Genomic DNA, 19,654 nt, shown 5'->3' on the forward strand with positions numbered 1-19,654 from the left:
GGGCTTCAAAGATTTATTTTAGTTTTGGATGGATTACTGGTCCCTTCATACCTTGGGGTGTTTCATACCATTATGACCATATTAAGTTTCACCATTTTTAACATGCATTTCACTAATATGTCTCTGTTCAGTTTTAAAGTTTTAAAGGATAGAACAACCTGCAGCCACCACAAAGCTGACATCAGCACACATTATTTCAGATGATGAGTGAACTGATCTTTTGGGAGCCAGTGACTTGTGCACTTATGTTTGTATTACTAAGGACAGGTCTGCATGTGACCACATAAGGATATGGGGAGGAGGAAGCGGGACACCAGACAGAGGGAGTATTCTGTATATGTGCATTGTGTATGACCAAACAGGCAAAGATGGGGTCAGGGGTTTCCATGGTAATTTCACTCAGTGCAACCCCAGAAATATGACAGATGATTTAACACAGTAGCTACTTCTCTTGAGTATTCTGATTCCAAATATACTCTAGTAACGACAAATTAATAGGAGCTGGAAACTTCCATTATACAAGTCATGTGAGCACAATTACTGTGGAAGCTGTGTATGCGTACTGTATTGTAAATTGTGGGTTATCTAGTAATCTCAAATCCTCCATTGCAGTGTTGAAAGGTGTAATGTGATGAGCAGAAGCCCGCACAGTGTGTGGATATCTATAAGCAACTAGTGATTACAGATTAAATAACTGCAATCTAGTGAAAATGGACAATAAGGGAAGGAACATTTTTGTCATTGGTCCCTCATAAATATCACTCCTCTTTCCACGCTCAGTCCCAATTTGTGGTCTATACGGAGTTAGAGCAACCAGATTACTTTTACACTGAGGGCTAGATTTACTAAGCTGCGGGTTTGAAAAAGTGGGGATGTTGCCTATAGCAACCAATCAGATTCTAGCTTTCATTTATTTAGTACCTTCTACAAAATGATAGCTAGAATCTGATTGGTTGCTAAAGGCAACATCCCCACTTTTTCAAACCCGCAGCTTAGTAAATCTAGCCCTCAGTGTCTTTATAGCATTAAACAGACTAAACACTTCTTATACTGCAGGATAAGACATGTGGTTGGTTGCTCTTTATGACTGACCTCTCTAGAAGTGTAGACCTATATATTATGATTGTTGTAACCTGCCTGCTGTGATCCTATGTGAAGTATTGTCTTCTAGGCTTGTCTAAAAGCTTCTTCCTCAGGGATCCTTTAGACAAACCTATCAACCTGTTTTTCCTCTTTATAGACCCTTTTGTTTATACCTTCAAGGTATCTCCTCCCAAATGGTATTGTTCATAGGCCATGGATAAATGACTTTAAGTGAACTATTTGGCCTGGAGGTTTGTCTTTTACACCTGCTCAATCCCATTGTGATTTCCCCACTCAACTGCTGCTGATATTGCTCTGTCAATTTCTCATTACAGTACAGCTACATGAGTGATACATTTATAAATATTTCTATCACGCAACGACACAATGTAGATGTATCATCTCCCTCACTTATCACTGTCAGATATTTATCATATCACTGAAAAGAGGCTGCTCACAAAACGATTGCAGCTGGTACCTGATCAGCTCTATAAATTGGGATCACTGATCTGTTTGGATTTACACAGCACCACACGATGAATATAACGCAAAGCGGAGACAGCTAAATGCCTGCGAGTGTCAGGCACAGATCAGAGTATCTCCTTCTTTATTATGTCTATGCCCATAATATGAGAATGTTACATGAAACTCCACATATTTACAATGGAATTATATCACATATACTTTCACCATACACAACACACCTCAACTGCATGATTGAAAAAAAGTGACATCTACAACACCACAGATACAGTATATATTATACTAACTTTAATATAAAAAGATAAAGTCATACCACATTTATCACAGTATACGTTAACAGAGGCCCCACTTACACACCCCAAGGGACCCTATTTGGCACTGACGCAGATAAGCTGTCCAGAAATCCTAAGCTATAATCCATTAAACTGCTCTCGATCCAGCCTCATCCCACATGCAGATTCTGACACGTTTCCAATATATCCTTTAATTATAGGATTCCCTCCATCTACTCCCATCAGTATTATGTTTTAAGCTTCCCTGCAGCTTGTACATTCTTTCTCCCTGTCAAGTGACAGTATGTGTAGAATATTACATGTGGCAGTGTTTGCATACAGTCACTCATGTCCGGGACTAGAATTATATTCACAAATGTTGTCACAATATGATTGAGTACATGACTAGCAACTAATGCAGTAATGGTTGACATACTAGCATATGATAATTGCTCCATGGAACGAAGCTCACGCTGAAAGATACCTGTGTAAGTGCACTAGAAACTGTAGAGAACTAAGGATGGAAGGAGGCCAACTCAGTCCATTATTTATGGAAAGCCATATTGAATCCTCTGGATAGTATAATGTAAGCCACATAACATATATATTCAGAGTGGCTATGTAGATATAACCATACTTGCCTACACTCCTGGAATTTTCTGGTAGACTCCCGAATATTGGGTAGGTCTCCCGGACTTTTGGGAGAGCAGGCCATTCTCCCGCATACTGTCCGCTTCCTATTAAAGTGGGCAGAATATGAGCCTCGATGGCGCAATTTGATTTGAATTAAATGCCATAATTTTGGGCTAGCCCCCCGTGGCAAAAGTACGCTCTGTCATTATGCCCCACCTCTGCTTCAGGATCTCCTGGAGGGGAACATTGAATAGTAAGTATGGATATAACCTTACACTGTTTACTAATTAAATGATTAAAGCTTGCAATGGTCATTACACTGATTGAAGAATGATCAATGCACAAAATATATCTATATCTATATATAGCCAGTCCAGTGTTCAGTGAGATACTTACATATAAAGAAGCTGTGCAACGTCCAGATTATAAATAATAATTACCAGAGTCCATGAACAGACCAGCGCCTGCCGCAGAATCTGATCCCAACAATGAAATCCGTTTGTAGGACTGAAATTATTGCTGGGATCGGATACCGTGACAGCCACTATTATGGAATAAACGGCTAACGTGTATGCCTATAACTTGAGGAGTAGAACAGGGGAGGGAAGGGGCAGAATAACGTAGGCCATGTACAGTAAAGGAGTGCCAAGGACGTTCCCACGCAAATGCATCTGATTTAAGTCCTGGGTTTCTCATAAGTACACTTGGTTGCAGCTGTATCATTTTCACCAGCTTTAGGGCAGGTGTAAGTGCCGATTGTCATGGCATTGTCTTTGTTACATACACATGTTACTATATAGCAGGGCCGGACTGGCCATCTGGCCCTTCTGGCAAATGCCAGAAGGACCGATGGTCAGAAGGGCCGGTCTGATCTGTCAGTGTACGGTCCGGTGTGTGCACTGACACTTCCTGGTTACATGTGCCGCGGCCCTGGAAGGCAGCAGACGAAGAGCGTAGAGAAGCAGACAGGCACGAAGCGGAGAAGGTAAGTACAGAAAATGGGGGGGGGGGAGAGAAAAGGTGACAGACAGACAGAAAATGGGGGGGAGAGAAAAGGTGCCAGACAGACAGACAGACAGAAAACGGGAGAGAAGAGAAAGATTGCAGCACAGGAAATGGGGGGGAGGGGGGAAATAATATTGCCCACTACTGAGTAGCATAATATCAACTGGGGGCACTATTGGGGCACAATATCAACTGGGGGCACTATTGGGGCACAATATCAACTGGGGGCACTATTGGGGCACAATATCAACTGGGGGCACTATTGGGGCATAATATCAACTGGGGCACTATTGGGGCACAATATCAACTGGGGGCACTATTGGGGCACAATATCAACTGGGGGCACTATTGGGGCATAATATCAACTGGGGGCACTATTGGGGCACAATATCAACTGGGGGCACTATTGGGGCATAATATCAACTGGGGGCACTATTGGAGCATAATATCAACTGGGGGCACTATTGGGGCATAATATCAAATGGGGGCACTATTGGGGCACAATATCAACTGGGGGCACTATTGGGGCACAATATCAACTGGGGGCACTATTGGGGCATATTATCAACTGGGGCACTATTGGTACATAATATTAACTGGGGGCACTTTTGGGGCATAATATTAACTGGGGGCACTATTGGTACATAATATCAACTGGGGACACTATTGGTACATAATATCGACTGGGGGCACTTTTGGGGCATAATATCAACTGGGGGCACTATTGGTACATAATATGAACTGGGGGCACTATTGGTACATAATATCAACTGCGGGCACTATTGGTAGATAATATCAACTGGGGGCACTTTTGGTACATAATATCAACTGGGGGCACTATTGGTACATAATATCAACTGCGGGCACTATTGGTACATAATATCAACTGGGGGCACTTTTGGTACATAATATCAACTGGGGCCACTATTGGTACATAATATCAACTGGGGGCACTATTGGTACATAATATCAACTGGGGGCACTATTGGTACATAATATCAACTGGGGGCACTTTTGGGGCATAATATCAACTGCGGGCACTATTGGTACATAATATCAACTGGGGGCACTATTGGTATATAATATCAATTGGGGGCACTTTTGGGGCATAATATCAACTGGGGCACTATTGGTACATAATATCAACTGGGGGCACTATTGGTACATAATATCAACTGCGGGCACTATTGGTACATAATATCAACTGGGGGCACTTTTGGGGCATAATATCAACTGGGGGCACTATTGGTCCATAATATCAACTGGGGGCACTACTGTGGTAAAATATGATATTGTGGCACTACTGTGTGGTAAAATATGATTTTGGGGCACTACTGTGTGGTAAAATATGATTTTGGGGCACTACTGTGTGGTAAAATATGATTTTGGGGCACTACTGTGTGGCATAATATCAGTTGGGGGCATGTACTCAGGCATGAGGGAAGGAGGAGAATGTTAATATAATGTGGGAGGTAGGCTATTAATTTAATGGTGGAGTTTAGGTGTGGGGCTAATTATTTAATTTGTGCTATTTTATTTGTGGGGTGATGTGGGTTAATTTTTTATTAGGGGCTAGCAATTTAAGATAGGGTGATTGGACCATTCAATTAATAGTCCCCAAACCACCCCAGCATTAAATTAAAGTGGGGCTGTTTGGAAAAAAAATATGAATTTAATGACAGTGATGGTTGCGGGAAATAGCATTTACGTTTAATAAATAAACCTATTTCCCTCCCTCCAAACAATTCCAGCCATAAATGAAATAGAATTTACGTTTAATAAATATACCTATTTCATTTATGGCTGGGATTGTTTGGAGGGAGGGAAATAGGTTTATTTATCAGCAGCAGCAGCTATTTATATTAAATGTAAATACTAGTATTTTAATGTTGGGACTGGATGGAGGCCTAATTATAAAACATGGGTTGTATTGATTAAACACCAGGGCTGGTTGGAGTTTTCTAAATTACATGTACCCATTTTTTTTCCAAATAGGGTCTCCAACATTCCAGTATCCAGACAAGCAGCAACTGAAGTAAAGACACCAGATGCCATAGGTGGTGAAAGTAACAAGACAGGTAGGAGAGAGCAGGACAGTCTGCCAACTGTCCTGAATCTGGTAGGGAAGTCCTGAATTTTGGTGACTGTCTCATTTAGTGAGATTTGATCCGACTACAAGGACAATTGGGAGGTATGTTCCGCTTCACACTGTACTGCTTGTGAAGGCAGAGCTGTGTGCAACTAACAGTATTGCACACAGTATTGCCTGTGTATTTGTCTAACATTTGTCTAAAACGATAGCCATGTTACATAATAGGGGCTCCCTGTCTTAAACACCCCAGGCCCCCCAAGTGTTAATCCAGCTCTGGTTAGCAGGAGGGAGCGGATAGCTGCTCCAAGTCTATGGATAGGACACAGCCTGCAGAGCAAGCCGAGGAGCTCTAGGTCTCACAAGATTTTGTAATCTTGTGAGATTAAGAGCTTCCCTGCTCACTCTACAGGAAGTTCCCATCCTGATGGATGTCAGCAGCACCAGAAGCATAGATAAGTACAGTGGGCTGGGGTTGTCATAATGTGCCTCGGGGGATGGCGTGATAAATGTAATGTTTTATTTTAATGTATGTATCATTGCCCCATGTGGCCACACCCACAACACAATGTGGTCACGCCTTTTTCGGTGCTGCCGCGCAGGCCCACCTCGGTTTCTTTCCTGCTGGAACTAAGGTGGGCCTGTGGACTATAAATGCCAGGGCTGATTTTTAGTACCAGTCCGGCCCTGCTATATAGTATATAGACTTATCTGTGTGGGGTTTATATGTTCTCCCTGTGTTTGCGTGGGTTTCCTCCTGGTTCTCCGGTTTCCTCCCACACTCCAAAAACATACTGGTATGTTAATTGACTGCTATCAAAATTGACACTAGTCTCTCCCTCTCTGTCTGTCTGTCTGTCTGTGTGTGAGTGTGTGTCTATATTAGTGAATTTAGACTGTAAGCTCCAATGGGGCAGGGATTGATGTGAATGAGTTCTCTGTACAGCGTTGCGGAATTAGTGGCCCTATATAAATAAATGATGATGATGATGATATAGCACAGAACATGTGTGTGCAAGTAAGATAGACCATAACAACTCATTGTATGTACAGTATATTTATGTATGGAATGTAAAAAAAATTCCATATTTACATTAATGATTATGCTGTTTTTAGTTGTTTATTTACTTAATATTACCATATTTTTTTGTATGCGTTCGGATGTGACCTGTTGCTTGTGCGTATACTGTAGGCCCACAATGTACAATGCCAGAAACGGACATAAATTGTCAAAATACTATAACTATATACATATTGAGAAACTTTATCTGTGCCGTTTTTTTTTTACTTATTTGAACTTTGCATTAACAGATAGAAAATATTTCGCATCATTCCCTGAATTGTACCATACTTTCCATTATTTGAGCTTATTAGAGAGCAGATTTCCAGTGCTCCACTAGAGGGCCTCTGCACTGTAAACATTATACAGGAAATACGAACAATACACAGGGGTCTATTTATAAAGGGACAAAGAGCCCTATTATCAGCAAAAATAGGTGTTTTTGCTGGCAATGGGCCTCATTATCACAACCACCTATACATTGAAGGGTTAGTTGTTTCACTATTTTTACTGGAACAGTCATGATACCTGTTCTGGTAACTCCATATCAGTATGGGGGTGATAGCCTAAAAAGTGTCTTACAGTTTAAAAAATATTTCATCATGAAAATAGTGTTTATTTAGGTTAAAAAAAATAATTATATATATATATATATATATATATATATATATATATATATATATAATGTATAGGATTATGTTTGTGTTTTTGTTTAGTACTTTTTTTTTTTTTTACCTAGTGGAAATGAAATCTCATATCTATTGCACCTGCAAAGCTGGGCAGCCAGCTGAAGCATGCATACAACAGTGGCGCACGGAGGGGGGGGGTTTCTGGGTGTCCGGGCGCATGCGCGGCAGCTATCTCGCTCTTTTTCCGGTGAAGGGGAAACCCCCCTTAAAAATGCTCCGTGTGCCCCTGCACAACTACGGGGACTTGCCTTGCGAAGTGGTAGGTTAACTGGGGCAGTATGGCAGTAACAGTATGGTGCTAATTTGACCAAAAAATAATAAGATATCAACACTATGGTATGGGTGATTTTCATAAATAGGTCCCTGTTGGGACAGATGAGAAGGAATAAATGATTTTCTAAAAAAATATGTTTGAACACAAAATGTATTCCAAAATAGAGCAGAAGGAAATTCATGGGCAAAAATGACTTAAACTTTATAAAAACTACACTGAGAGTTTTTACAAATGTTTCCAAAGAACTGCTTTTGATTGTTCTGCAGCAGGTCTGTCCTGGCATAGGATAACCAGCTGTATGAATGTTGCAATCTTTTGTAAATATTGCACTGTAATCCCTTTGGTAAGCTCCCCCCTTTACCACTGTGGCAGAAGAAAGATCATACTTGCCAACTCTCTCGGTATGTCCGGGAGACTCCCGGAATCCCGGGATAGCAGGCAAATCTCTCACATCCTGCCAATTTCCTAGTGAAGTGGGCAGGATGGTAGCTTCAATTACGCATTTTGCAGTGAACCGTGGCCTCCAAAATCAATATTTTGACGTGGGACGGGGCCAAAATGACATGCCCCACCCCCTTCCACCTTCCCACCATGCCCCCTTTCCTGGGATTCCACAACGAGATGTTGGAAAGCATGGGAAAGATTTCCTTCTGTTTGCTTAGCAGCAACTATAGTGAGTGCTATATTTGTGACTGATTTAATTTGCAAATTACTTTTATAATGACTCCCATTCCATTCTCAAGTGTCACAATTATTAGCTACATAAGTGATACATTTATTTGCACCCCAAAACAAATATCTTATTTGAGAATTCTCTACAGTATCATCAAAACCACTTATACAGTCACAGAGCAGCATATAGTAACATAATATGGTAGTGATATAACTTAAATGAAGGCTTTAGTATGAAAGAAACAGCTTTACAGTGAATCTGATTAAAAGTCTGTCATGTCTATTGTCAAAAGAATCTGTAACAATACATATAACCAGGACACTTCCATTATATATGTCATGTCATACAGTAAACTAGACAAAAAATGCTGGAATTATTATAAATGAGGGGAGTACAATGTACTAAACACCCTGAACAGTGCACTGGCAGGCTTGTATAATCATGGACGTAGAGGGATGGTAAATGAGAGTGTGTGCTGCGCTTGTAGAGAGCCGCTCAGTGATCTCTGCGAGGAAGCAGGTGCTCTGCATTTTACTGACAGATGTTACCTATTTCCTGCCTCGGGACATTTGTATGGCCTATGTAACACTGACTCTTCGAGATGTGTCAGGCCAGAAAGCAGCTGGGAGCACAGGCCGTGCGAGGTGCGGAAGCTGTATGAGCTCATACACAATTACCTAATTGTTTTATGCTTCAGGATAAAAAAAATTAAACAACGGGACTGCCCATAGATGCTTAAAGGTGTGTGACTCCCAAAAAGTGAAATTTTTTGCATTCTCTATGTACAAGCGATTGTTCCTATTAAGGATCAGTGATACACAATTTCTGCTCTTATTACAGAACTTATTTGTCCACGTAAATCCTGAGACTAGTTGCGCTAAGTAACTGAATAAACACATAGGGGCCGATTCAATTTGGCCACGTTAGTCTAGGAATAATGCGTTGCTTAAAAATCAGCTTTAAAATTACCGAACTAACGGTAATAATGTTGACTATATCATAGTAACGGTAATAGGGTGCAGGCCGCGTTATTCCTAGAATACCGCGTCCGAATTGAATTGACCCCATAGAAAACTAACTATTGTTTTGAATAATATTTAACAGAAGTACAACCAGGGACGGGCTGGCCCAGGGGGCAGGGGGGCATGAGTCGCCCGGGCCAGTCAGAAAAAGTGTGTTTCGGGCCGCCCCCCCTCCCGCTCAGTGATAGGCCAAGCATTCTGCCTATCGCTGAGAATTCTTCTGTCACATGGGATGCGCACCATGTGATTGGTGCCGTCCCATGTCGGAAGAATGAGTGAGGGATTGTGTATGTGAGGGGCATATATACTGTCTGTGTGTGTGAGGGGCATATATACTGTCTGTATGTGTGAGGGGCATATATACTGTGTGTGTGTGTTAGGGGCATATATACTGTGTGTGTGTGTGTTTGTGTGTGTGGGGGGCATATATACTGTGTGTGTGTGTGTGTGTGAGGGGCATATATACTGTGTGTGGGGGGGGGGCATATATACTGTGTGTTTGTGAGAGAGGGGCATATATACTGTGTGTGTGTGTGTGTGTGTGTGTGTGTGAGGGGGGGGCATATATACTGTGTGTGTGTGTGTGTGTGAGGGGCATATATACTGTGTGTGTGTGTGTGTGTGAGGGGCATATATACCAGACATGAGCGGGCTCGGATTATCAGAATCTGAGCCCACCCGAACAGTGCGGATCTGAGGGCGATCCGAACACTGTTCAGGTATTTCCAGCGGGGAGAAACACTGAAAGCGAGGCTCTGACTCCAAATCCCGCCATCGGATCTCGCGAGACTCGGATTGGATAAATTCCCCGCTTGCCGCCGCCATCTTCAGTCGAGCATTGATATACTGTCTGTGTGTGAGGGGCATATATACTGTTTGTGTGTGTGTGAGGGGCATATATACTGTGTGTGTGTGTTAGGGGCATATATACTGTGTGTGTGTGTGTTTGTGTGTGTGGGGGGCATATATACTGTGTGTGTGTGTGTGTGAGGGGCTTTTTTACTGTGTGTGTGTGTGTGTGAGGGGCATATATACTGTGTGTGTGGGGGGGGGGCATATATACTGTGTGTTTGTGAGAGAGGGGCATATATACTGTGTGTGTGTGAGAGAGGGGCATATATACTGTGTGTGTGTGTGAGGGGGGGGGCATATATACTGTGTGTGTGTGTGTGTGAGGGGCATATATACTGTGTGTGTGTGTGTGTGTGAGGGGCATATATACCAGACATGAGCGGGCTCGGATTATCACAATCCGAGCCCACCCGAACAGTGCGGATCTGAGGGCGATCCGAACACTGTTCAGGTATTTCCAGCGGGGAGAAACACTGAAAGCGAGGCTCTGACTCCAAATCCCGCCATCGGATCTCGCGAGACTCGGATTGGATAAATTCCCTGCTTGCTGCCGCCATCTTCAGTCGGGCATTGATCAGGGAAGCGGGAGGTTGGGTTTTTAGTGGTGCTGTGTCCTGTCACTCTGTCCTGCTGAGTCCAGTGGTGCTTTGTCCTGTGCTCTGTCCTGCTGAGTCCAGTGGTGCTGTGTCCTGTGCTCTGTCCTGCTGAGTCCAGTGGTGCTGTGTCCTGTGCTCTGTCCTGCTAAGTCCATTGTTATAAAAAAAATTATAAAAAAATTATAATTTTTTTTTATAAAAGAATTATAAAAAAAGTAAAAAAAAAATTCTACTGCAATATCTAACTACGTTCACTGTTCCTGCAGTCCAGAAACATTAGTACTGCAATATTAAACTACGTTCACTTTTCCTGCAGTCCAGAAATATTAGTACTGTTCCTGCAGTCCAGAAATATTAGTACTGCAATATTAAACTACGTTCACTGTTCCTGCAGTACAGAAATATTATTACTTGGATATTAAACTACGTTCACTGTTCCTGCAGTCCAGAAATATTATTACTGCAATATTAAACTACGTTCACTGTTCCTGCTGTACCAAAAAAAATAGGTACTGCAATCTCAAACTACGTTCACTGTTCCTGCTGTACCAAAAAATAGGTACTGCAATGATTACAAACAATATTGTGAGGTGTGAGGTGTTGAGAATATACTGGAAATTAGTGGAAATGAATGTTATTGAGGTTAATAATAGTGTAGGAGTGAAAAAAAACCAAAAATATGGATTTTAGCACTTTTTATGCTTTTTTTAAAAAAAATCAGAACCCAAAATCAGAACCAAAACCTTTAGTGGGGTGTTTTGGCAAAACCAATCAGAACCCAAAACCTCAAGCTAATCAGAACCCAAAACACGAAAAGTGCCCGGTGCACACCCCTAATATATACTGTGTGTGTATTGCTATTTTATTTGTGTTGATGGTGGGGCAATTTAATTTAATAGTGGGGCCTATGAAGTTAACATGGTGTGATTGGACCTTTCATTTATTACTGGGGTGGTTTCTGATCTATTAATTGAATGTAGCGCTGTTTGGGGAAAATGAGGTCTATTTATTTAAAGTGATTCTGAATTATTTAATGCCTGGGATGGTTGTGGGAAATGGTTATATTTATTAAACGTAAATGCTATTTAATTTATTGCTGGGGCTGTTTGGAGGGAGGGAAATAGGTTTATTTTTTAAATGGGAATTCTATTAAATTTACTGTCAGTGTTAGTTGGAGGGAAATAGGTCTATTTATCAAATGTAGATACTATTATTGGTTGGAGTTTTGTAAATTTCATGTACCCATTTCTTTCTCCAAATAGGGCCTCCAATATTCCAGGATCCAGACAAGCAGCAAATGAGCTAAAGAAAATTGCAGCCACAAGTGGTGACAGTGACAAGAACAGGTAGGAGAGAGCAAGACAGTCTGCCAACTGTCCTGAATCTAGAGGGGCAGTCCTGAATTTGGGTGACTGTCTTGCTTAGGACAGTTGTGAGGTATGTCCCGCTTCACCGTGTACTGCTCGTGAAGACAGAACTGTGTACACCTAACAGTAGTGCACACAGTATTGCCTAATAGCTTATTTGTACACTGAAATTTAAAGTTGATATTTGTGTGCTACATGAAAAAACACTCATTATTTAACTTATGTGCAAAACAGAATACTAATTTGCACCCCTTGCATTGTAACATGGTTTTGTCCAGGAGACTGAAATAAGAAGTTTCTCAAGTTAAGATCATTAATGAATCAGGCCCCTAGTCTCTAGAACATAACAATTATGGAACAGGTTTGATCTTAATGACATCATTACAGGATTTATACTGCGTTTATTGCACTAAGCAGTGACCTAAAAAGGAGAATCCCCCAACTATATAGTGTACAACAGGTTGTAACCATTCCCCTGTAAGATAATAATGGAGCCAGCGATGTACACAACACCTGTGTATGAGGAAAGGATTCCTGAAAACCTGGCCCACTGTGAGTACTGGTAAGAACATCGAAGAGATAACAATTTATACCAATGCAGGATCCTGAAACCAATTAATACATTGGTTCCTTAATATAGCATATTTATTAAATAATACACTATCTGGAAGAATAGTTTAGTTTTACTGTAATACATAGGGATTTTATTATAACAAACAAAATACCCCAGTGAGTGCCTCCTGTGTGTTTTCTGCCAAAACAGAAAAGCTCAATCCAAATGCCAGGGATCCCTGTAGCATTCGGCGACCATCCACACTCTCCACTGGAACTTATCAAATCTCACTTCCACCCTTATCTCTTGTGCAAAATAAAAACAAGATAATCAACAGATTAAATTGGGTATTTAAACTTTTCTGTACATTTATTCATTAAAAACACTGGCCTTCTCATGTGTAAAAACGGTTTAAAAAAACAATTAAAACGATATGATGTGCTTTGGAATGATAATCGTTGCAGCATACACACTTATGCGATATCAAGCCGAATGGTCGTTGATTGGCCCGATAATTAGCTGAAAACACTGTAGTGTGTACTCAGCCATAGGGGTTCTGCATTACCCTCCAGTTCTATCACTGCACCACAAAGAAACCAGGCCTGTCAACACAACTGGAGTCTACAGATAGGGAGTTAGATTTATAAAAGGACTGGGAAAGTGACCAGTGCTCAGCACTATATTTATAAATAAACCACTCCTTATACAAACACCTAGAAACATGTTACAGTGGAAGTAAAATCATAAAACTATGATGGTCTCACTATAGTTGTGGGACCAACAAAAAGTTAAAAAGAATAAAACAGACTTTTGCCAAGATAAACCATGCTGGGAACACAGTCACCCTAACAGGGCCATCTCTTCCATTGGGCACAATGGGCAGGTGCCCGGGGCCCCTTCCGAGGCAGCGCTGAAAAAAAAAAATCCTGCAAAAAAAAAAAGAAAATACTTACCTTGCGGTCAGCTGGCGATCCGGCTCCCTCCCTGGTCTCCTCCTCCGTGCGGCGCTCGCAGTGCATGTCGGGCGTGACGTCATCACACCCAACATCCATTGCGGAGCGCAGCACGGAGGAGTCCCCTGCGCGAAAACAACTATAATCAGCAGGCAGCAGCAGTGACTCGGAAGAAAAGTGAAGAGGATCGCATCGGAGATTAAGCCGATTAAAAGGTAAGTTAAGGGGTTTTTTTTTTTTATCATTTCAAGGGACGCTGACGGCTGACCAGTGCATAAAAAAATGGGATATATATATATATATGTATATATATATATATATATATATATATATATATATAAATGTATATATATATATATATATATATATATATATATCACTTTTTTTTACACACACATTATATATACATATATATATATATATATATATATATATATATATATATATATAAGCACTCTCTTTTTTTTATACGTGTATATATATATATATATATATATATATATATATATATATATATATATATATAGGGGCCCCGATGCACTGCTTTGCCCGGGGGCCCATAATGTTGTTAAGATGGCCCTGCACCCTAAACCACTTACCGTGGGTGGTGTCTCTGTTCGGGGTATAAATAAAACACTTCCCTAATCCCAGAGCCGTAATTTAAACTTTTAGTGCCTGGGCCAATAAGGAACTGCCGCCGCCCCTAGCCCTCAATTTTAACCAAATAAGTGTAAAATATTCATAAACCGCGCCCCCTTCAGCGTTGGGCTCTGGGCGGTCGCCCCTATCGCACAGCCCTAGTTACGGCCCTGCCTAATCCACCATTGTAAATTTGGCTGAGAGAGTAGTGCCTCTTGCCACTGTTGCAGTTGAGTTGCTAATGCCATTTCGGGGTAAATAAATAAAAGGCCCCTCACCTTCAAGTGACGCCTGGCTAAAGAAACTCCATACAGAAAAATGTCACCCACCAGCCTTGAGAAATCTATTTCACACTCATGGTTGTGTCTCTGATTGGGGGTATTCCTGGTTTGTGACTGGTCTTTGTGTGTCAAGGTATGCTATCTAGTGAGCCACATATTGTATGCCTTATTGCATACAGGCAATAACCTTTTATAGCACACAGAATTTTAAACTAACTTTAAAGATGAAAAAAACCAAACCTTCATTTTTTTTATCTAGCCGTAATTTTGATCGCCCAGATCCTTTCTGGCATCTACAGTCATTGTAATAATAAACTAAATACCACAATCATGTTTGTTATACTAACTCACAAAATTATCACACAATCCTCTCCAAGAAAACAAGCAATAATAGTTATTTGGGAAGAGTCATGTTCATATCAATGCAGGTTGAACATTTGTAAACCTGTCAATTTTCTGTCCATGATGAGAAAACTGCCTTTATATTTGCAAAGAATGAAATGCTAATTCATTATTTGACCGAAAACCCTCTAAAATCATGTGTGTATAGCCTAAGGAGTTGAGGGTTCTTGTGTTTTGATATACCATGACATCTGGGCTTCAAATGTTACCATTTTTAAAAGCACTTAATGCCAGTAATTAGCAAGGATTCAGTTACTGTGTTACTATGGAAGCACAGTGACAGAATGGTGGTCAGTGAATGTGGCTTTATGCCAAGGGCTATGTAGGTGGAGTCAGATAATACTGGGTAGTGTGGTACCAGCTACACTAACCATCCTCTCACCTTATTAGGTTCAGTCCCAGGGGAAACACAACCTGGCTGAAATAACCCTTTGAAAGGAGAAAGCATATGGAGGAACAGATTGATACCCTCAGACATCAGGTTGATACCTATCTATCCTTTTCTTCAGTATTGTGCTGCAAGCAGATTATCTGGGATACATATCACGAACGGCCGAGCTGTTCCTATTTGTCAGAGGTGATGATCATAACCCTGCTCATGCTAAGTCCTCCCAAAACCTTGTGCTGTGCCTGTGACTAAAGGAATGAAGAGACAGTAAAATAATATTTCTCCATTTCTCTCTCTACTACTATAATCATCAGTCCCTGCTGGTAAGATGCTTGAGGTAATATGGAGAAATGTTAATATCTAAAGCTTTCATTTTGTCAGCAGCCAGTTAACCTACTAGTATGTTTTTGGAGTGTGGGAGGAAACCAGGGCACACGGAGGAAACCCACACAAACACGGGGAGAACATACAAACTCCACACAGATAAGGCCATGCTCTGGTTTATGGTTACACCTACCCTGCTCCACGACAAAACAATACCTGACACTGGAATCAACTAATAAGATAATTTCTAATCAAAAGCCTGAACTATGTTTATATCCCTTTTCTCTTGAGTGCCTGGCTCACTAAACAGCTATATCACACTGAGTAGGCTCTTAGAAGATCAAGACTATTATATCAACTGAAGTTCACCTATTAGTTGTGTTCTGCTTTCAGTTATTAGGGAAAGCATCCCTTATCAGTACAATATAATCATTGGCAGAGCGCAGGGAGCGGGCGGGAGTGTGAATGGAGAGGAGGTTAGAGATATAAGGGGCAGTAGAGTGGGAGAGAGCCTTGCAAGTGGTGGTGAGGAGTTTGAAAAGAATATGGAGGTAAAGATCTAATAAACTCTAAATATGTTTATAGACATAGATACAACTGAGCTTGTGGATATCTGTCTATTGTAATGATTGGTGCGTGTGACTCGGACAGACTAACAAATAACCCAGAAACCTGTGAGGATAATTTCTTCTATATCTGCTAACCAGGGAGACTTCCTAAAGTCTGTTTAATAACCTCAATATTACTAACCTCAATATATAAGATTATTTACTCTGCATATACTGGGACTTTCTGCTATATGTATATATGATGTGTGCTACTATTTGGTAAAATGTCAACATTTTATGTTTTTATTAGGAAATTTTAGAATAAAATTGTGTGTTTTTATTATTGACTGAGCCATTTCCTCTGTTTTTAAATAAAAGTAGCCATGGTTAATTAAGGTGTTTTGTAATACATACTATATATGGTTATTCAATAAATATAAATAAATCAATATCCAGTTTTCAGTTTTCAGTTTTCCAGTTTGTATGTTTCTACAAGTGTATACAATGAAAACTTTAATTGTCCAGTAATGATTACAGTAGAGAGTCCACTGCTTGTACAGGAGGTGTTATTTTACCTGCTGGAACAGGGTGTTTATAGGGTCAGGTAAAGTCAGGAAGGGGGAATGGAGGCTGATGCAGTGAGGTAAGGAATATCAGAATAAGGTTGGGTGCAGTACAGAAGTGTTTCGTAGATGGAGTGTAATATCTAAATCATAGACACCTCATCTTTTTGGTCCTGCTGCAATCTCAGATATAACCTCAATCCTGAAATCCATATTCCCTGGTTTGTTCCATAACTATTGACAGATTTAGTAGCTTCCCAGGACAGTCTCTCAGTTATGATGCACCACCTCATGCTCCTAAGTTGGCTCTTGTAAGAGTATGGCGTAGGAAATGCTTCCAGTAACTTAAGCCAACAAGAAGAAACGGCTACTAGGGACAGGCCATACCTGGTAGAAGTGTGTAGTGCTAGTTACAGCAGATAATGCTCACACTCTATGCATTAAACAAACAAAGGGTTAACTTTGCACACCCTGAGGATATGTCACACAAGACATTTCCCACTCATTCTGTCCTACCTGCCTGCAGTGGCGGATCCAGGGGGGGGGGGGATCGGTGCGATCGCCCCCCCTACCAGGGGCTTGCTGCCGACAGCTGCACACTGTGCAGGTCCGTTCAGCAGGGACAGTATGCTGCCCGGCTGCTCTGATTGTGTTTTAAACACAATCAGAGCAGCGGGGCAGCACACTTTCACTGCTGAACGGACCTGCACATACTGTGAAAGGGGGCGGGGCCTAAATCGCGCCCCCTAAAATCGCCCCGGGTAGGGCAAATGTCTGGGTCCGCCCCTGCCTGCCTGTCTCAGCCATGGCTATCAGTGAACTGTAACAATGTTTCATCTTAGCTGGCTGATATGATTATTAGTTAATTTAGCATTGATTTCTGTATTTGCTTTGCGACATCCATTCTACATCCCTGTTTTTGTATAGCTGCATATAATAGCCATGTCCATTAAAAGACAGTTTTCTTTTTTATGTCAGCACTCGGAGCAAAGAGAGAATGTTGACATCAAGAAGCGACTTTACGAGTTACCACAGACTCCAGTGCACAGATAAACATTCCAAGTACCTTTATTTGTAGTTTCTGGGCTTTGATGCGAGCACGTCTGAACCTCTAGGTGTCAATGTACATCTCACATATACATGGCAATTTCGTCTATTGACGACACATGCAATGAATACAGCTTCTCAATGGCATTCCATGTTACAAGTTCATCAATGAACTTGCATGGACTGTCCTGACCAGCATTTATGTTACATTTACACACCCCAGACAAGTAGAGGTGCCCCAGGTGGATAGCACTGTTTCAGTATGAAAACTAGTAAAAGCTGAATGCATTAGAATGTTCCAACAGGGAAAGAGGTCTGAAAATAAACTGTTCACTTTGAGATGTTTTACAAGAGCACAGTGTTTATAGTGCAGTGTGTACAACAAGACATCTACCTCACCTGTGCAGCCAGACCTGCTTCTTGTCACAGACACTTCACTTATTAAAAAAGGATGTATCCCAAGGATGGAATCACTACATCGCGCTATGTTAAGTTTATCAGACACAAATTGGTCTCTCTCTGTCCAAAGATTGTGAACTGATTAATAAAGTTATTCCACCAATGGCCATCTCCATTGTACCATCTTGTGGCTCGCCTCGGGTCAGGTCTACTGACATACTTGCAAACAACCTGTCTCAGCCATCAAACTTTTTATTTAACCTCATCTACAAAGGGATGGGACTTTTAGCCACCCCAGTGATTTAAAAAGTTTAAGCATTGCAATAATTGATAGTTGCTTAAATGAATCTATTCCCAGACAATTATTTGCCATGGTTCTAATCACAAACTAAATCATATGTATAATGGATATTAAAAGTCTACACACCAGGATTTAAGTGGCCAACATATGTTTGTGATGTAAAGTCTTAAATTAAGTTCATCATGTCAGACCGTTTTCAACCATGTGAATTTGCAATCAACAAAATTCAACAAAACCAACAATTTCAATAGGGGTGTGTAAACTTTTTATATCCTTATATGGATCAGGCTCCATATGAATCAGTCAGTCTCAAATAAAGTGTACCTATCACCTGTTTATAGAGCTAGTAACGCCACTATCTAACATTAATATATGTGAAAAGTTGTGTATTACTGAGCTGAATAACATACAATAAATAACTGGAGATTTTCTACTTCTATAAATATGTCCACCGCGCGCTCTCTCTGCTCTGCATCTGGTTGCCATAGTAGGATGGAGGTGCTTCCCTAACCAAACAAGCATACAGTGGCTGACAGCTTTACAGAAATGCATTGTGTGGATTGGTTGACTAATATACTGTAATTGGGCCAGTGATGTCACTGGTTCTTAGGCTCAGATTTTATACCCATATGAGATCCCACCATAACACAAAATTTGGACCCAAACTATCTCTCAAATTACTGCCCCATCTCTCAGCTCCCATGCCCATTTCTATTTCTGTTGACAACACGACAATAAATCCCACCCTGCAAGCTCGCTGCCTAGGTCCTTGACTCGCAACTATCCTTTGTTCCCCACAGTAACTCTATATTTACATCATGCTGCATATATCTAAACAACATTTCCAGAATACGTACTTATCTCACACAAGACACTGCAAAAACTTTAATTCATGCACTCATCATCTCCCGCATTGACTATTGTAATTCCCTCCTTACTGGTCTTCCCAAAATCCTACAATCTATTTTGCACACAGCGGCCAGATTGATTTTCCTTGCAAATCATTTTTCCTCTGCTGAATTACTCAGTCTCTACATTGTTTGCCTGTTTTTCAAAGAATCCAATATAAAATTTTTCTACTAACATACAAGGCCATCAACAAAATTGCACCGACATACATCTCCTCACTTGTCTCAAAATATATCCCATCTCGACACC

This window comes from Mixophyes fleayi, chromosome 6 (assembly GCF_038048845.1).
Source record: "Mixophyes fleayi isolate aMixFle1 chromosome 6, aMixFle1.hap1, whole genome shotgun sequence".
NCBI classification, from domain to species: Eukaryota; Metazoa; Chordata; class Amphibia; order Anura; family Limnodynastidae; genus Mixophyes; species Mixophyes fleayi.